General features: G+C 37.4%; 1 pseudogene; it reads right to left on the minus strand.

Moving 5' to 3' along the window:
• LOC124245458 (sodium/hydrogen exchanger 2-like) overlaps positions 1-5,999 on the minus strand; it is a 140,371-nt pseudogene extending 134,372 nt beyond the window's left edge.
• Between the last annotated feature and the right edge of the window lie 14,369 nt (positions 6,000-20,368).

Genomic DNA, 20,368 nt, shown 5'->3' on the forward strand with positions numbered 1-20,368 from the left:
AATCATGCTTGAGCTCTTCTTTTTAAACTACATTCAAAATAATTGCACTCTGGGTAAGACAGAGTTTTACACATAAACACAAAGTCTATACAGGTGTATATTTTTTAAATGATATTTATACAAAAAACTTTTAAGTAACAAAAATTCACCTAAAGTCTTAGCCTAAGATGATATGAATGAAATTAAATCATTCAATGGTTGTGTTACCCTAAGAGAAGGGTGTTACCTGAAGAGAAGATCTCTTCTCACTACCTTTGCTGGTCAAAAGAAACAAGATTATCAGATATAGCCCCAAAAGATACTTGTAATCCTTACTCAAAATAAAAGATCTTAGGGTGAGCCCCAGCGGCCTAGTAGTTAAGTTCAGTACGCTCCACTTTGGTGTCCTGGGTTCAGTTCCTGGGTGTGTACTTAACACCACTCTGTTAATGCCCATGCTGTGCTGGCAGCCTACGCACTAAAAAGTAGAGGAAGATTCGCATGGATGTTAGCTCAGGGTGAATCTTCCTTAGCAAAAAAATTAGTAAATAAGCAAATAAAAGATCTTAGACTTACAAAAAAATAAGCATTACGAGATTTTCAGAGGAAGCAAATAGTTTTGACAATATTATTTTCCCTATGTTTCATTCTTTCAGGATTCAACACAGACATGGCAACAACCTCCATATTGCCAAGTTCCTTCAAAGTCCAGGGTACTCAAAAGAAGAAAGCCATTTAAAAGATACTATATTAAAAGCTTTGAAAAATGTCCTGGATTAGAAGAATTTTTAAATTTAAATTGCCTTATCCAATCCATTTGTTGGCTTTTTTTAACATGTCTTCCATAATAGATAACAAAGACAATACAAATCAAAGACAATTTAAAGCAGAAACCACATCTCTTGACAAATGAAGATACAATCACCTAGACCATAGATAGAATCCTTGCTTTCAACTTAGAACATTTTATTTAAAACAGACTAATTCCAACCACTGTACTTCACATTTATTATTTACAGTATATCCTTTTAGAACTTAAAATGGCATTAGTTTTGTGGAAATTAACTTGAAAATAAATCTTTTCCTTCTTCTTTTTAAGCTTCTAGAAAATCTGCAACATTTGAAAAATTCATGCCATTATTGCTTTTAAAAACACCGAATGGGATAGTCTCCCTAAACCCTACCTCAAAAGCATTTAGATGTTAATACTGTTTAGCTTACTATGTGGGCATTTAGCCTTATGAGCTTATTATTAGACATGAGGTACTATCATCACTGGTTAAATGCCAGTTATGGATAAGAGAAAACATATTATATGCCGTATGGTTTACAAAGGAAGTCATAAAATTATTTAATTGTTATGGCAGAAAGTTTATCTATATGATAAGTGCTAATGACAAGCTTATTTACACAGTGTGACATCTAATTACTTACCAGAGGAAAGCTATTCAGGCCAGATACACTAATCTTTTAGGAGAATGATTCTCCCCTGCAAAGATAGAGAACTGCCCTAGGTAGCCCCATGCCAAATTCTCAGCATTTTTGTCATGCAAGGAAGAGTCATACTGACCCCCACCTCCAACATAGGCAAGGTAGTTGGAACATAACCATTTAATCTCTACAGGGAGCCTATAAGCTTGGTCACAATAACACTTGCAGTGCTATGACTAAGTGACTCTATTGGCAATAATAGGAAATCCTAGTAGAGCATAAAGTGAGGCTCCTCCTCCCATATCTAGGAGATGCAATTTCCTAGATTTCTAGTGGAAAACCAGACTCGATTCCTAAAAGAAATTCTCTAAATCAAAAACTTGTCCAAATACTTATGCCACAATCCCTGAGAGATGGAACATTTCAGCTGTCAGGTAGGAGAGATAACTATATAAGAAGACAGAGAAAGGTTCAGTGACCCAGAAGGTCTTAGTAAAGCAACGGTAAAGGCAGCAACCATGTGAAACAGTAGCCAAATGAAAACACCTCCTATTCCAAAAAAAAAAAAACCTTTCCTATCCCCGCCAAAATATCGACTGGTTTGATAGATGGCATTTCACAGAAAGATTTGAACAGCTTATAGAACACCTGCATAAAAAAAGATTAGAGTAAATATCAATCAGAAAAATCTCAAATTATGCCCTATGTATCCTTCTAATTTGAAGTTTCTCAACTTTTGTCTTTTAACTCCCCATTTCCTTCTCAATACGAATTCCTAGAACGCTTCCCCATATCAACAGATATTTCTACAAATCAATGTGAAATTATGCATGATTTGGTCTAAAAATTCTGATAGGCTGTGAAGATATCCTTAATGGTTAAGGTATTCTTATCTGCCATGACTGGAAAGACTGTGACCTCCAGAAGTTTTATCCCACTTTTCACTTAAAAAACTGATAGAAGATTAATATATCTAAAACATATTAATGATCAGTAAACAATACTCTCTCAATTCATAAACTTACTTCTAGGACTAAATTGCTCAAGTATGACCTAAACCAGAATTCAGTTCTTATTTAAATTTCAGGGGTGAGAATAAGAGAACCTAATTCATTACCTAGAAAGCTCATGACTAGGATATTTACAACAGTAATAGCGTCATTAAGGAGGATTCTCCAAACAACAAAATATGTAGCTTTTCATTCACATGTATTTTTTCAAATATAGAGAGTACAGCCACAGGATCTACTGCAGCGATCAAACTACCAAACCAGAGGTTATAGAGCAATGACACATCTTGAAGGTTGAAGTACTTTACCTGGCATATGTCATAAAGGGAAAGGCCTATCCCAAATGCATTCCACATGGTTTCAACCACAGCATGCAATAGAAGGGTCCCTATGTTTTCAAAAAATGGCTCACTGGGTATAAAATATCCTGCAACAAGGGCTATTGGTGGAAGTAAATACAAGAAAATTATATCACTGTCCATTACTGGTGGGGAGTTGTCATTTAAACTGTAAATTAGTCCTCCTGTGATGAGACTTACAAATATCAAGAGGTAACTTTCAGGTACAACTGGGGGCATCTTACTATAGAGGTGAAATTCCGAAAAGAGAAAAAAGATAGAGTATCATAACATCTTCATTCTCAATCATCTTTACATATCAGCCATTTTGTCAAGCATCATAATTTCAGGAAAATAACTTCTCAGTCATTTCATATTTTCCATTTTAATAATGACTTATTAAAGATGCAGAGGCATGAATGGAAGCATTTTTCTTTATAATAGTAAAATATTTACTAATAGAGCAAAAGTATTCACAGTTAACAACAACAAGATTATCCATGTTCCCACTGAATCATTTTCAAATGTGGGTACATATTTTAAAATGGAAACAATGCATTTATCAGCTGGTGATATTCTTCTGATCTTCTCGTGATCATAGTGATAGATATCAAAGCTTTAAAATGCATAGCATTGAGAACCATAATTTAAATGTCTGCTTTGAATAATAAGAGCTGAAAAGGGCTTTAGCAATCATAACTAACTCTTCATTGATAAGGAATCATCTTTAATTATTTATAAGGAAATCGAGGCCAAAGAAGCAGGGTGACTTTTCATGGTTATAGAGTAAGTATGTGACAGAGCTGAAATGACAATCCAGCCATGTCTCCTGACTCCCAGTCCAATGTTCTTATAATTACCCCAAACTGTCACTTGGTCTGACAGACAGACCTGGGCTTACATTAATTCATACCACTGGATTATCAAAATACAATCCCAACCATAAAGTTTGTTTTTTCTCATAGAATGATATTAGTTTTTCATCCCTTCAGGGAAATACAGCCGCCTCTAGCAGCCTACACGGCAGCAGTTCTGTGTTTTATCCTGTGTTCTTTCACCTTTGCCCTACATTATATATGCGACATCATCATGCTCTAGCTTACATGAAGCCTATAGATAATGACTAATTATCACCAACCCTCTCTGCTATAGAAAGGACCTTAATGTTTATCTGAGATAATCCATCTTCTTCCTCTCTACCTCAGCCCTCACCAATACACTGCTGAAATCCCTTTCAGATATACTCGTTAATTAATTTGCCTACAAATTTCTCAAGGATTGAGGCTAGTTTTTACGTTTATCCCCTAGCACATTTCTGGCATGTAGAAATAGCTTAACAGATACTTATCGAATCAATAATAAATACATTTTTAGATAAGAAAGCCAGTTAGCTCCTAAGTTAGACTTTATTTCTCAATAGTTTCAAAAGTGCTTTCACATATATTCTATTTGATTGTCTCATCACAATTCTCATCATTTAATTCTTTCATCATCACCAAAACAGCAATGTTATTCTCATTTTAGAAATGATAAAAATGAGGCACAAAGAAGTACTTCACTCATCCAACACATACTTATTGATTGCTTATGTGCAAGGCACTGGCTCCTAAATTTGCACAGATATTAAATACCTCAAAGTAATCTTCTCTTTCCACTATACCGTGCTGCTTCCCTCTTTTCCTTCTGCAGAGCCATTTCTTTCCTGTAGGCATTGAAATAATTAGAAAGCTCCTCATGGGAAGGATGGAGTCTTGTTCAGCTCTGTAGCCCATGGGCCCAGTATAATGTTCCACACGTAAAATGCACTCAAAAAATGTTTGCTGAATGGATGAATGAATGCTAATAGGAAATTTTTTTTTTAATATACATTCTCTTACTAAGGTTGTGGCAAAAAAATATCTGTCAGTGATGGCTCAATAAAGTCCTACTTAAACATATGGGGATGGATGACCTATTGGGAAGGCCCTTTGCTCTATGCTCCTGACATTAATATTTAATTAGACTATTTATTACAATCAACATATCGAGTACTACAAGAACAATTTAAAAGAACGTTAACTCTCCATAAGTGCTAATTATTGTCACCCAAGACAGCATGTATTTCTAATCAAGGAGGCATAAGACCAGCATTCTAGTTCTGGTTTATGAAGTTCACAAAGCATCTTCTCTCCCTGGGCCTCAGACTTCCTATCTATAAAATGAGGGGGTTGGATGAGAGTGATCTCTAAGGATTCTTCCAGCTCTGACAATCTATCATGCTATGAACATAGGGATTTTGTGTGTGTCATCGTTAAATATTACATTTTACGAATGGTAAAGCTTTGGTATCAATCAAGTCACTTAACTAAAACTTTGGAATGATAAACATGATTTCTTTTAGAATAAATTTATTTTAATATAACAAAATTCTACAGATTCTTCCATGTTTTCCTGGCATTATTTTTGGTTCTGAAGTAACGATTACTCACTCATAAACATTTCAAACATTTAAAGGATTCATAATTTTAACACCACCAAGGCAAAAGCCAGGCAAATTATTAAAGAACATAAAAGAAATAACTGAGAATAAATCTACTTAGAAGAGGCATAACACTAGTAATTCAGAGTGTTCATAAAGGCAAAACAGTTAAAATATAACAGCTCTTCTTGTTGAATTTATTCTTACTTTATTTTTCCCCTTAAATTCTGAGTGGTGGCAAAAAGGCATATCTTTTAAAAAACAAGAAATGGACTTGTCCCACTTTCTCACTGCCTGGCAACTATAACAATCTTCCTGTGAGGAGAAAAGGTTTCCTAAAGGCTCAAATCAGTTAGTATCCAAAATCAATCTAGATACTAGATCTAGAGAATCTCTGTTTTTCCTTTTAATGTTATGCCTTGTCTTCTCTTGAATGATTGGTAACCTTTGCAGTCTAAGTTCTTGTGCTGAACCTCTTCCTGCCTCCTTCTGCTGGAAGACCACCAACATTTGAACATAATCACTGCAACAGCATTTGAGCTGTGAAAAACAAAAGGGTCCTTTTAGCAGACAAACAGGAAGCAAATATTCCAGCTTCCCCTTCTCTGGTCTTTTAAGAAAAGGGTGTCTTTCTTAACATCTGGAAAAGCCCTGAAAGTCCCTAGTGTTAGGCAACTCCCTGAGAGAGCCTTGGGAAATTCCTCACTTACTGATCTTTGCTGGAGGGGCTACCATCCAGAGTGTCATCTTGAAAGGGACCTGCACATGCTGGTAATCCAGGGAGAAAATGAATGTGTGAGCAGACACCACTGAGACATTATCCTGTGTGCCTTCAGGTTCCTAGATGCCATTGTCTGCCCTCAGGTCCCAGTAGCACCGCATGCTATTCCCAGAGGCTCCCAGAAGCTGGGAGCAGAACTGCCCTAAGCAGCAAAGGAAACAGTAGCCCCGCCTGCGGGCCATCACTCGTTTTGCCTGCTGTGCTTGCTAAAGTATTTAATCTCCTCCCCAGCTGCAGCCACTCACAAATACAGTTTGCTATCCCTGACCCTTAGACCTGCTGGCTACCACTTAATAGATCAGCGGAAACTCCAGCAGCTTCCTGGAGTCCCTGAAGAGAAAAGCTGGGCCATTATGCCCTGGAATGAGATTAGAGCGCAAAGCTAGCACAGGGAGGAAACTGGACAGAAAAGAATTTTACCCCCAGTCCTAGCTTTCAAGGGAGGAAAACCACTGGGAACTGGATTCTGGCCACTTCGCAATCTATTTTCTTACTACAAAATCTCTCCAATTCCAAGTGGATGTAGAAAACTATTCAAGAACTCCTAAATCTCCAGAAACTGTCAAGGCCTCTTCATACAATAATCCTAATTAAGATGTCAATTTCAAGCTGCCTTTGCTGGGAAAACCCCAGATGCAGAGATCCTTGTTTTCACAGAGTTGAGGGAAAGGATTGACAAACTTAAATCAACTGCTCTTGAAAACTCCAAGAGAGAATCATTTTTGTTATTCCAAAGAAGTGGCCTAGTAGTTAAAAGCAGAATACCAGTACTATTTTCACCATAATTTATATCTTCCATATGATATCTTTCCATAGATCTTCTAAAAAATGGCAAGGACTTTCTACTCCCACTTCCACTCCGTGCAAATTACGCCTATTTTATTTGTTAGTCAAATTACTCAGATTTTACCATGACCAACATGTACTGATTGCTAATAAACACAGTGAGATTTCACCAGAAAGGCTGACCTCTGCAATAGTTACATATTCTTTTGTATTATCGTGCCCTTTTCATTTTTATTTTCCTCAAATTAGGCATAAATTTAAACCTGGTTTCTTCTTTTCTGTTGTTTTCCTTTGTCAAAATCTCTAGAACATCTCAGTACATAGATTACCAAATTGAATATCAAGAAAAATTTAATACTTTCATATTTATTTTGTCTGTGGCAATCAGGGAAAAATATGTAATTAAAAGTAGGATGTATTGTGTTATTAGTTTCAGAGAAAGAATAGAGCCAAATATCTAAAAAAGGAAAAGGCTTTATGTAATCTCCATGTGATATCTTTTCCTGAACTTTCAATGATAAACATTCACATAATACTGACCATATGATTAACAGGTTATATATATATGTGTGTGTGTGTGTGTGCATATATATATATATATGGATAATGTACATATGAATCCCACGGCATGTTGACAAAAAGTGAATTTTCTCTGACTACTATTGCATTTTTAAATGATATCTTTGTATTTGTCCTATATAATTACAGAATCCTGTGTTAGTACTGTCTCTTCCTTATAAATATTTTGTATTTTCAGCTTCTAAAATTAAACAGACCAGAATAGACCACCATTTTTTCGGGGTAAAGACGTTAACTTTAACAATGCTTGCAACAGGCACTCGAAAAAAAATTGTGGTTGATGGTGTTGCATGTCTTTTAAAGTGATGTACACTTTGAGCGTTATGGCAAACATAAATATGTGTGATACCAAGGAAAATTATTCTTTTGTGTTTTCTGCATATTCTGAATACTGCAAAATTACACATTAAAAGTGGGAACATGTTTTCCTGGTAATTTTTTATTTTTAATAATAATCATCCTTACCTTTCTGATAGAAGACAGAAACAAACAAAATACACACACGTGAATCTACACACTCACACGGAAGGGGGAAGGAAGGAAGACAAAAATAAGCCAAGTATTTCACAAAACAGGATGCCTGGTGTTAACAACCTGGTTGACTATTCACAGAGAACACAGGTAATTAAAATATGGGAGCCCTAGGCTATTAGATAAATCAATGACTCATTTTTTTCTTAGCTGCCTAAACACCATCTAACCTAAGAGCTAATGATAAATCAATGATCCACTTTCCAACAAAAAGATATAATTTGAAGACACAGACTCACCAATGTATATGCTTTTGATATGTCAACAAGAAGTCTTCTTGAAAATAAATATAATTTTTAAAGTGGGGCATAACTTAAAAACGTACAACTTAAAATTTAATTACCCTGTAACCTTCTTTATTTGCAATTTCATTTACCATCATCCTGTACTCAACATTAAGCTATTCACTTTACTTTTAGATCCGAGACTGCTAATTTGGCACTAATCACTATTCTCAGTAATTATTTTCCAAGTTTCCATTAGACCAAATTCTGAATTAATCACATTAGGTGATTATTCAATATTGTTGTACCTCATTATCTAGGTCTAGCCTTTTATGTAAGAGGCATATAATGTGATTTTAAGATCCATGGAAGGTCACCCCATGAAAAGAAAAATATTTCTCCATTCTTTTTCTTTTTTATTGATGTGTAATTTATATATATTTTTTTTGCTTCTTTTTTTGGGTGAAGAAGATTGGCCCTGAGCTAACATCTGTTGCTAATCTGTTTTTTTCTTTTCTCCCCAAAGCCCCACTATATAGTTGTATATCGTAGTTGGAGGTCATTCTAATTCTTCTACATGGGACGCCACCACAGCATGGCTTGATGAGCGATGTGTATGTCTGCGTCCACAATCCAAAGCAGTGAACCCTGGGCCACCGAAGTAGAGTGAGTGCATTTAACCACTCAGAAATAGGGCCTGTCCTTATAATTTATATTTTTAAAAGTTTGCAGTTCTTAAGTGTTCAATTTGATGAGTTTTGGCAATTTATATACACTTTTGTAACTACCACCCAAAAGAAGATATAGAACTTTTGTCTCATGCTCCTTTTTAGCCTATTCCCACCCTAATACACAGACAACCACTGTTCTAATTTTTTTCAATATGGGTTAGTTTTTGCCTCTTCTTGAACTTCATAAAAATTGAATCATACAGTATATACTCTTTTGTATCTGCTTTCTTTTGATCAACATAGTATCTACAGGAATTATCCATGTTGATATATGTATCTGTAATTAAATCCTTTTTATTGCCAAGTGGTGTTCCAGCATACAAGTATACCACAATTTCTTTATCCATTCTTATGTTGATGAACATTTGGGTTGTTATTAATTTTGGATATTGTGAAAAACACTGATATGAATATTCTTGAAAAGGTTTATGCCGATGTATATTTTCATTTCTTTTGGGTAATTATCTGAGTGTAATTACTAGGTATTTCCCCCTTTTTAAAAAAAATACAGGACAACGTATTTAACTCTATAGCCTGTTAAAACATATAATGTAAATCAGTAAAAAAAAGAATTATGAACTTAAATTCATAGTATAGGATAAGTGACTGAAGTCAGAGGGACTTGGTAAATATAGAAGAGCAATGTACTTTGAATCAGGAGACATGGAGTCTGGTCTCACAGTTAGAAGCTAGTTCTATGACCTTGGACAGTTTACTTAACCTCTGTGAACTTCTATTTCCGCCTCTTCAAAAATAAGGTTTAGTGTTTAATTCAAAATCATTTGAGTGTCTGCTGTGTACTGCATATGTAGCCATTATGCTATGCAGATATAGAACTACATGCTGTAGACATAAGAAATAACACTGATTCCCCGCAATCAAGAAGCTAGTGCTTTGGTGGGAGAAACAGTCACACAAACAAATAAAGTCTTTAGAATATAATAAGTGAGGTTCATCAACAATAGGTAAATAACCAACAGTTATCTATTGAGTATCTACCTTGTGTTTCCTGCTAGGCACTGGGCATATAATGCTAAATGCTTGCAGTATAAGTCAGGCCTTTGTGGTACAGTCTAGTAGGAGATACAAATAAAAAACTTCAATTCTAACATAGTGTCATTACTGATTGGGGCACTGCATGACACATGGGAGCACAGAATCAAGATACTTAGCCCAGACTAAGAGGAGAAAGAAGACAAAGAAAATTTCCTAGAAAAAAAAATGTAAGCTGAGACTCAAAGGAATCAAAGTTGGAGATAGTCTGACAAAAAGGGATGAGTTCACTGGCAAAGCAAAATAGAAGCATGAAAGACCAGAGAAAGATCATAGCAAATTCTAGGAATAAAAAATTTAAGTGTGACTGCATCTTAAATGAGTGGCATGTACAGAGAAACAGAGACCCATTGGGAGCTGATGGAAACTGAAATAGAGGACATGGCAATGGAAATATAAAGTTGATGGATTAGAAAGATTAGCAACGACAAGAAGCTGCCACCACCCCTAGGACAAAGGGACAAAGAAAGGAAATGGAGACACACCTCAGTGGCCAGAATCACTTGGCAGAGACTGGAACATTAGCAGGCATGTTCATTGGGAGCTAGAGTCATGAACAGCTGCTGCCAGAGATACCACCGAGGAAGATAAGAGGGAGAGAAATACTCTGGCTTCTCCCTTCTTCTTTTTCTCCAAATTCCCATCATTACCTACAATTCAATGAGTCCACCAGGAAGCCAACTGACACAGGACCCTGAGAAACACAACCTAGAGGAGTCAGTCTCTCTGCAACCAGAGTAAAATAAGTAAATACTGAGGAATGAATTTGACAGCAAACAGGTCCAAGCCTGGCACACAGTCTTAACGTTGTATTACTATCCCAGCTGCAAGTGAGAGAAAGAAAATGGAAAAGAGAGAAGGGAAGAGAAGACATACTAAAAAGAGAGAACACACAAGGAAGAAATAAGAGCTTTCAGTCTCTTCACTTCTCAGAACAAGAGAGTCCTAAGTATACTCACACATATACTGAAATCTTTCTTTCTGCACCCAATAAGTCAAGAATATGACATATCCCATTGCAATGTGAGGCTCACCACAGCAGTGATTTGCGAACAAGGGAGTGGAGGCAAACATATCAGGTATTCCAGAGGGCGTGTGTAGTTTGATGTACTTCCCCAACTTTGATGCATGTTTCTACACAAACTTTCTCTCTCCTGATCCTCTCTCTCTCTCTCAGAATCACTACTCCAGAGTTTAGAGTATGGGGCTAAGAGCTCACTTTTTTTGTTGATAACATTCCCCTTATTAAAGAGATCAGTATCAGAAAATTCCAGCCTGGACTTTTGCAGAGTCTTTCTGTTATACCAAGAGATATTCATGCCAGAAGAAATTACGCTCTCCTAAGAAAATTAGGATTGGACATCACTGTCAAAAACAGAAAAGGAGAGGAAAGTGATAAGTAGTTAGCTAGAGGGGCGTATCTCAGACATGGGAATGGACATGCACTGGAATATCCCTAAAGGGGATGGGCTTTCCCAAGAATTTACAAAGGGGAATATCCATGGGAGAAAAAGCTTGAATTTGGGCACATAACACATCATGAAAGATATAGGTGCCAAATTATAATGGAGCAGTCCAGTGAAATATATTTTCTTCCCCTCACCTCCCCTCCAAACCCCAATCGTGATGCATGAGCTAGAAGCAGCCAAATAAGCAGGGGAGGAAGGCATAAAGAAGATGGTAAAGAAATTGGAAAAAAGCCATCCATACATATCCTCCTCTTTCCTACCACTTCTCACTGCAGGTTTCCAATCATGAGTCAGACCCAACTATAGGAAGAGAAAGGGAGAGATTAAAAATATAATAATAGACTAGATTGATCTTTTTAATACCTAAAACTAGATTGTTTGTTAATGCCTGAAAGTAATCAAAAAGCAATGGGATCTGCCCAAGATATTATCCATAAGCAGAAAACAGATATTCTACAGAGCTCAGTTAAAAAGCAGTAATGGGAATACAATGGAGAGAAAAAAGAACTAAGGAAACTCAGTCAACCTAACAAAGATTGTTAACCTAACAAAGAACAAGAAAGGTAGGGAAAAACCCCTAGAAACTGGCAAATCAGAAAACACAAATAAGATAGGAATAGATCTAAATATAATCATAAAGATAGGCAATGTAAATGGGATAAACTCATTCTTAAATGACAGATGCTCTCAGACTGGATTTGCTAAATCCAGCTATATATTGTTAATAAAAGGTAAACTTCAAATAAAAGTTGCAAAGAAAAAAACATACAAGGCAAATCGCTTTAAAAACGAAAAGAAATATAGCAATATTAAATCAGGTAAAAGAGACTTCAAGGGAAAAAAAAAACTATTGAGCATAGAGTCAGAACTGACATTGATATGAGGGGACCTAAAATTCTGTCATTATTCTCTGGATAGGATGGGGACTTAAGGCCAGGATGATACATGGAGTTCCGGTGTAAGTCCATCTGACAGTAGATCCAAAGCTTTCATGAACGTACTTTGTGGTTATTTCCCGCGTCCCTGGGTAATAATTGGCTTGGAATATTCAACATCTGGCAGAAACCTTACATTGGATCCCCTTCCAATTTAAAAAAAAAAAAGCAATACAGCGATTGGCAGTCCTCTTTGAATGTTGGAAGCCGTAATATATCACGCTTGGAAATACTGTCATTACCCAATTATCAACAGATTCAAAAGACACAGTTTTGAGTAAGGCTCTGAGCAGTAAGAGAGGGTGTTTTAATTGCTTCCCATTCACCCCATTGCTGAGAGACACTCTAGAGTTATGGCAATGGCCAAACACACAACAATCAACACAGATACGATCTTGAGCAGATACGATCAATAGTAGTTTATTAGTCACATATATTCATAGCCCAGAGGAGGAGGACACCACATACCACATAGGACCACATGAGGATTGCAATCTGGGACAGAGTGAACAAGAAAGGGCTGTGGGAGGAAGGCTTTATAGTTTCAAGAGGGGAAAATGCCCCCTGGTTTCTGTGAGAGGATGAAATCAGCTTGTGTGAATAATTCCATAGGCTGGCAGGAAACCGAAACCCACTACTCCGGAATAAGCGAGAACTGTGCCTGGCACCCTTGATAAGGAGAGTGGTCTGACTAGGAGACCTTATCCACAGAGGCAGAATATAGAGGGGAACTTTGCAGTTAGGCTGTGCGAGGCCCTTCTTGTTTCAGATGTCAAGGCAGCATATAATATCAGGTCTTAATTTTAGGCCTTATATCACAGAGGACTTTTTAAAAGATCCAGTGGGAAGCTTCCCTCTTGCTCAGGACATATGACCTAGCAGATTTGATGGTGTTAGAGGTATCTGTAGTGGATAGGAATGCCATGTGCATTTTCTGGCCCAAATTACATAGGTATAGCATAAATTCTAGGGGTTATGGGACATGGCCATGCCTTCTGTAGCAGAGGGTTGCTTGATGTTTGAAAAGCAGACTTGGATGTGCTACTAGACCCTAGTGGAGACTAAGCATATGACTAGGGGACATTAAGTGACATGTCAAGTGACTGCCACTAGAGCTGACTATCATGAGCTGGTTATTGTTACATCCACCAAGTCAATAACAATCTATTATGCAATAGTTGTTGTTAGTGCTGTCGAGTCGATTCTGACTTCTAGTGACCCTGTGTACAGCAGACTAGAACCCTGCCCAGTCTTTTTGCATCACCCTCTCATCTTCTGGGACTGTATCAGACAATGATCCATTACTATTCATAGAGTTTTTCATGGCCTACTTTTTGGAAGCAGGCAGCCAGATCCTTCTTAGTCTTAGTCCGGAAGATGTGCTGAAACCTGTCCACCATGGCTGACCCTACTGGCATTTGACATACAAGTGGCATAGCTTTCAGCATCTCAGCAACATGCAGCTGCCACAGTATGAGAACTGACAGACAACAGACGGGTGGTGTGGTTCCCTGACCAGGAAATGAACTCAGGCTGTGGTGGTAAGAACACAAAATCTTATCTACTAGACTACCAGGGCTGGCTATTACACAACAGACTGATCCCAAAGTCCCAAGTAAGTTGCACCAACAGAAGGCCCAGACCTCATGCCACTTACCTCTGTTGCACTGATCCTCTCTCTCTCGTGTGGGGTTCCATATGACCAGCTGTAAAAAAAGAAAAAAAAAACAACTCCAGGGCCTGCTTCACAGTTGAGTATGCTCAATGTGTTGTTGTGAACCAAAAATAGCCTGCTGCTGCATCTACCAGCCACATATATGGGTGTCCCTAAAAGACAGAAATAAATGGAAATCCTTCCAGTTGGCAAAGTTTTAAGTAGTACACGTGGTTATTAACTTGATGTGTATAATAAATTTATTATAAAAATGGCTGCAATTCTTTACCCTGTTCTTTCTGACTTTTCAATTCCTCCCACTAAGGGGTAGAGTCTATTTCTCTACCCTTTGAAAATGGACTGGCCTTGTGGTTTGTTTGGCCCATTGGATGCAGTATAAGTGCCAATTCTGGGCCTAGTGCTCAAAAGGATTTCTATGCTTCCCCTCTCTCTCAGAACTCTGATATCACCAGGTGAACAAGTCCAGGATAATTTGCTGAATAATGAGATCCATGTGGCCCCAACTTCCCTAGCCATTAGGCAACAAATTACCAGACATGTGAGAAAAGGTCTCCTAGACCAGCCATCTCCCAGCTGACCCACTAGTTGACTGCAGATGCATGAGCAAGCCCAGCTGAGATAAAACAAGCCTTTTCCAGAAAAACAGAATCACCTAGTTGACCAAAATATCATGAGCAAAAATATAGGTTTATTCTTTTAAGCAACTGAGTTTTAGGGTAATTTATTATGTAGAAATAGCTGATACAATGCAAAAGGAGAAATGGACACAGGTATGGATATCCATGAACTTCTGGGCAGTGATAAATGGCTTGGCCAGCTGTTCAAAGGCCTAGAAATAGCAAGATTAAGATATTGGAGACAAGGAAGTCTAGGGTAGAGGCATGTGAATGACCTATAAAAATAGGCAAAACATGAAGAAGTTTGTGACACGCATTAATGTTGAGAACAGCTTCAACATCCAGGTGAACAGGATAATTTATTCTATAGATATCAGCCAGCCTCTCTCCTAGGCTGCCCCAGTGCTTTTGTAAATGGACCCTGAATGAAGTGGCTATGATGGCAGGGATGAGAGTTAGACAAGGCCTTCCTTTCACCAAGGCTGATATAGCTACTTTTACTGCTGAATGCCCAATCTGCCACCAGCAGAGACTGATACTGAGCTCTTGATATAACACCATCTGTCAAAGAGACCAGTCACTTTTTTGCAGGTTAATTACATGAGCCCTCTTCCACTTGAGATCTACTAATTCTACTGTATATCACATCATCTGGACTCAGTCAGCCTAATTAAATGGCCTAGTAGATGCTTAATGAAGGTTCCATTTGGGAACTAAACCATAAAGGGTTGAGTCACAACCCTCCAGTAGAAAGTATATTCATCGAGCCAATAGCTGATATACGGTTCTGTATCCTCAGTAGCCAGAATAAATTGGTCCAGGAAGTAATAGGATTAGTTCTCCTCTCCAACACTTGTGAACTATGACTTTCCATCCCTAAATTAATTCTCAGGCTCTGCCAGATTCAAAGCCTTGGTTTTGAGGGAGAAGAATTCTTCTAACAAATGAGTGTAGGGTGCCATTGAACATGAAGCCCCAATCTCCACCTGATCATTTGGGACTCCTCATAAAAGTGGACCAGCATGCAAAGAAAGGAGTTAATAGTAATGGGGAAACTGACCCTATTACTATAAGGAGCTCAGGTTACTCTTATATGAGCATGGTGGGGAGAAATTTCTAGAACCCAGGGAATTCACTAGGGTATTTTTTCATGCTCCCATGCCTCAAGATAATGATTAATAGAAAATTGCTGTTACCACAGCCTGGCAAGGGAAAGTCAACAAAGGACTCAGATCCCTTAAGGCTGAAATTTTGGGTCTTCCCACCAGACAAGCCATCTATCCCAACTAAAGTACTGGTTAAAAGTTAGGGGAAGATAGATTGCAGGTAAAGGAGTGAGACAATGAACGTCAATATGAACTTGAGATCAGTTGCAACAGCAGGGTCAGACTACTATTCTATTAATCTCCCCCATGTTTTGTCTTTTGTAGAGAATGCCATTTGTCACTGCATTAAAAACTTAATGGAAGGAATGAGAGACAGTGAGTGGTGCAAAGTGTGGACTCTACAGAACACATCTTGAGTGCTACCTCGCAGTGTCTCACCCTCAGGTCTGGCTCCACCCTTACAATAACAAAAAGTGGCATGTAAGCTTCAATCCCACTTCATGCTGACAGTATCTCATCTCCATCTGGTCCTGCATATTGCTCACTTCCTGCTCCACAGCTTCTCTGACACCACAACATGGAATGACTCTGGGACCTCACTCTGCATTCACACATACTTGATCTGAAAATTACTAAGATTTAACACGCAATAGCACAATCCTCAACTAAATGGGCACCAGGAGTCAATGGGTCAAATACCCCTTAGGCAGGTCATTCTGAGGTGCATTCTATACATCTCCTAGAATGGTCCAGCTAGATTGAATATCAGTTATTCACAGCTGTAGTCAACTTGATTCCAAATAACTGGATTTTTCTTTTTCCATTTCACTCTCCCTGATTCTTCATTCCCACTGTCTGTGATCACTCCTCAAATAAACTGTCTACACATAAATGTTTTGAATTAGGCTCAGTTTTCAAGGTAACCAAGGATAAGACATACATATTTCATTCTTGTATTTTTCCCTTTGTTTTTCCTTTTTGTCTCAGAGGAGGGTTGAAATTCAGTGCTAAAAGCAGAAGTTGCTTTCAGACAATATAACCTTCCTAGTTTTCATTTTACAGAAGCCTAAGAAATCAAAGGTGAGTAGGCTTGGAAACAAAAATTAAATATATGAATTTGAGGAGAGGGAAGTATGAGCAGTGAAAGAAAATGGAATTTCCCAAGACCAGAAAAGGATTATGATTTGGAGTTCCACAAGTAGCAGAGGACCCATGCCCTGAATCCGAGTGCCTAAAGAGATGCCATGATCTCCCGGGAGTGGAGGTGTGATACAGCAATCTAGGGCAGCTGGACCCTAGATAGGACAACTTCCAAACTTGGATGAGAATGTCATGCCAAAGCTTGACACAAATGCAGCAAGTCTTTAAGATACCATATAGATTCAGATAATGAATGTCTCAGTAGCATACATGTTGTAGTAAAAACAATATTTCCAGGAACCATATACAACCTCCAAATTTTTGTGAGATTCTAAAGAAGGGAAAAGGTCCTCAAACATACACATACATGCACACACACAGACACAAACATGCATGCATGCATGCAACACACAGGGACAGAGATTGAAACACCAGTTGGTTAGCATGGGGCCTAAGAATCAACTTTAGTTTGATTTTTTAAAATAATTAGTGTGCTATTTATGGCATACCCAAGACTGTGTTTACAAATTCACATAACCATACACTTCTCCTAGCTCAATGCAGCACCTAGGCCCTCTTTATGTTCACTCTTTCTGTAGACATGTGAACATGCACACACACACACACACACACACATATCATCTGTCCCAAGCTTCCTCATGGACCAAAAAGAAGTCTAAATGCACTCAAATATTTCCTAAAATAATATCAATACTGAAATGAAAATATTTATGGTCAGAGAGCTATATTATAAAAATAGATATAATTTATTTCTTAAAACATAAGACAATGTTTATAAACCCCACCCTCAAACTCAACCTGCCCAGAATTGGATACATTACTTCATATTTTATCACTCTAAGCCTGATTTTCTTCCTGTATTCCCTATATCAGCTAACAATACCACCATGTCACTCATGCTAGAAACCTGAGAGTTGTTCTTGACACTTCTCCTTTACTTTGTACATCTAATCTATCACCAAATCCTGGTAATTTCATTTCCTATACCTTTCTCATATCTATCTTCTCTATTTTCACTGCATCAGTTCATGGCCTCAATATTTCTCCCTGGGACCAGTTTAATAGCCTCCTAACAGCTCTTCCTGTATCTAGTCTTATCATAGTCCAAACCATTCAATATATTGTTTGCCAGAGTTATCTTTCCAAAATATCAAATTGATAATGTCAATACCTGCTTAAAACATTTCATTGACTCTCAAGAGTGAAGAGAATAAGACTCAAACGTGAAAAATGTTGGTCACTACTTCACCCATACCCACCTCTCCACCCTCATTTCCTATCACTTCCTTCCTCTAATTTTGTGTCTTTATGACACAAAAATACTTGTGGTTGCTTTCATGCAATATGCTATTCCTCACCTCTGTACCGTGATCATATTGTTTTTTGTTTCCAGATAGCCATTCCTACCTTTCCTCTCCTGGATAATTTTTGCTCATCCTTCAAGATTTTATCCAGGAAATTAAATTGTATTAAGTCCTCTCCCTCAGTGTCACATATCGCACCATGCATTCCTCTATCACTGTATTTCATTTGCTATATTGAAATTATTTGTATTATTTATTCTCCCCTATACTATACTGTGAGCACCTTCAGGACAGTAACTTATTAATTTATAGATCCTTAGTTCCTAGCATATTGCCTGGCACATAGCAGTTTTTCTAAATATTTATTGAACTAAATAAGTGACCTACCTCTCCTGACTTGTGTTCTACCACTGCTTTCAATATACACTGTACTCTAGTCTTGATAAGCTACTTGCCGTTTTCTAGACTTAAAATACAGAGTATCACAAGCTACTGCAGCAGAAATCCATAATCATAAACCTCCAGTGGGACAAGTACTAGAGTAGGAAAACTTAAACTGTAGTTCAAATATTGGTAGAGGGTCAGTGTAGACAAGTCTAAGAGTTAAAAACTCAATGGGGAGCAGTTATAGAGGGGTTCTCATGCTTTTGTGAGTTTTAGCTCCAGGAGCTCTACCAGGTTCTCACAGTGACTATATGAGAAGAGAAAAATCCCCTTGTGCTTCCTTCAGGGAGAGAAGAAAAGTCACCATTTTGAAATACATCACAGCATTCTGTTCTTCCTAACAAAACTTGTCCTCAAGAGAAATCATTTTACAAAAGCCTAAGATATTAGGAGGCTAACCTAACTGTGGGAACTCCAGGTCTCTGTAGCCTTCCACAAGGGGAAAGAAAAATACCCAAGTCTTCCCCATGCTGAACACCTTGTCCCATATAAAAGGGAGAAGAAACTGATAAGTACTTGTGAGCTGCACAGCCCAGAGACACACACTCACTAAAAGACTGAGACTTAATCATACAAGTATAAACTGCTTCCCTCCCCACGTACTTTACCATTATACCACCAAAGGCCTATTTATCACCATTTCTTTTATCTAGTATATCATGTCTGGCTTTCAAAAAAATTAAAAGGCATAGTAAAAGGCAAAAAACACAGTTTGAAGAGAGAGTAAACATCATAACCAGACTCAAATGTCACAGGGATGTTGGAATTACATTGAGAATTGAAAGCAATTATGCTTATTATACTAAGGAGTCTAAAGAAGAAAGTAGACAATGTGCAAGAACAGTTAGATACTGTAAGCGGAGAAATCAAAATTCTAAGACCCAATCAGAAAGAAATGCTAAGGATTAAAAACACTAACAGAAATGAAGAATGCCATTGATGAGCTAATTACTAGAAAGGGCATAGCTGAGGAAAGAATCGCTGAGATTGAAGATATGATAATAGAGACTTCCAAAACTCAAAAACAAGAGAAAAAAGACTGAAAAAAAAAACCCCGGAACAGAATATCCAAGAACTGTGTGACAGCCACAAAAATGTAACATATGCATAATAGAATATGAGGAGAATAGAGAACAGAAGAAGTTTTTGAAACAATAATGAAGAATAATGAAGGAGAGTTAATGTCACACATTAATTCAATAGATCCATGAAGTTCAGAGAACACCAAAAAGGATACATGACATAAAACTTACGTTTAGGCATAGAATATTCAAACTCCAGAAAATCAAAGATAAAGAAAAAAATGTTGAAAAAAAGCCAGAGGAATAAAGCATTTTACCTATAGAGGAGCAAAGAAAAGAGTTACATCTGACTTCTCCTCAGAAATCATGCAAGCAAGAAAAGGGTGAAGTGAAATATGTAAAGTGTTGAGAGAAAAAAACCACCAACCTAGAATTCTGTACTCTAAAACATCACCTCAAAAAGTGAAGTAGAAATAAAGACTTTCTCAGGCAATCAAAAATTGAGAGACTCTGTTGTCAGTGGACCTATCTTGCAAGAAATATTAAAAGATGTTCTTCAAAGAGAAGGAAAATGATATATGTTAGAAACTCAGATCTATGTAAAGAAAGGAAGAGCATTGGAGAAGGAATAAAATAAAACCTTTTATTTTTCTTGTTCCTAATTAATCTATTGGGTAACAGTATAGCAACAATATATTTAATTATGTATGCTTCTGTATATTTATATGTTTATG

This window comes from Equus quagga, chromosome 10 (assembly GCF_021613505.1).
Source record: "Equus quagga isolate Etosha38 chromosome 10, UCLA_HA_Equagga_1.0, whole genome shotgun sequence".
NCBI lineage: Eukaryota > Metazoa > Chordata > Mammalia > Perissodactyla > Equidae > Equus > Equus quagga.